Raw genomic sequence first — 589 nt, 5'->3', positions numbered from 1 at the left:
TAAGAAAGCAATGGCAATACGTTGCAAAAAAATAATGATCTTATAATTGAAAACTCTCAAGGATCAACCATATTCACCGAACCCTCCATCAATCCCACTGTTTTGGCTCCAAACCCTGAAACTGATGTTCTAGTGCCATCGGATTCATCATGTCACCATGAATGTTGCGAATGTGTTTGATCAAATTGAATTTAAGAGTCGATTTGTGTGGACAGTAAGGGCACTGGTGGCGCTTTTCTCCCGTGTGGATCATCAAATGGAATCCCAGGTTCTGTTTCCGGTTGCGCCCACCAAAGGTTTTACCACAAACGGGACAGGCCAAACACAACACTGCCTGCAACAAAGAAATGCCACTTGTAAGAGTTTGCCAAATGTCCCTGGGAGCAGTCATCGTCATCACCATCTGCCTGCCTCCTGCTCACTCTCTCTCTCAATCTCTCCTGCCTTGCACATTTGCTCCCTCCAGAACGTCCTCCTTCCATCAGGACAACAGCTCAGCTCCTGGGCCTTTCATTCTGCGTTGCTTTCCTTCTCCCTTCTCCCCGTCATGCACTGGGTCTGTCCTCCAAGAGCTAACCCAATACATAGT

The 589-nt window shown here is 47.2% G+C and overlaps 1 protein-coding gene across 2 annotated transcripts in view; it reads right to left on the bottom strand.

Annotated features, from left to right (window-relative positions):
• LOC119590737 (broad-complex core protein isoforms 1/2/3/4/5-like) overlaps nucleotides 1-589 on the bottom strand; it is a gene marked incomplete at its 5' end in the record, with an annotated part of 63,013 nt that overhangs the window by 55,978 nt on the left and 6,446 nt on the right.

The sequence above is a fragment of the Penaeus monodon genome, chromosome 27 (assembly GCF_015228065.2).
Source record: "Penaeus monodon isolate SGIC_2016 chromosome 27, NSTDA_Pmon_1, whole genome shotgun sequence".
NCBI lineage: Eukaryota > Metazoa > Arthropoda > Malacostraca > Decapoda > Penaeidae > Penaeus > Penaeus monodon.
Note: the sequence above shows the minus strand (reverse complement) of the source record. Positions and strands in the feature narration are given on the sequence as shown.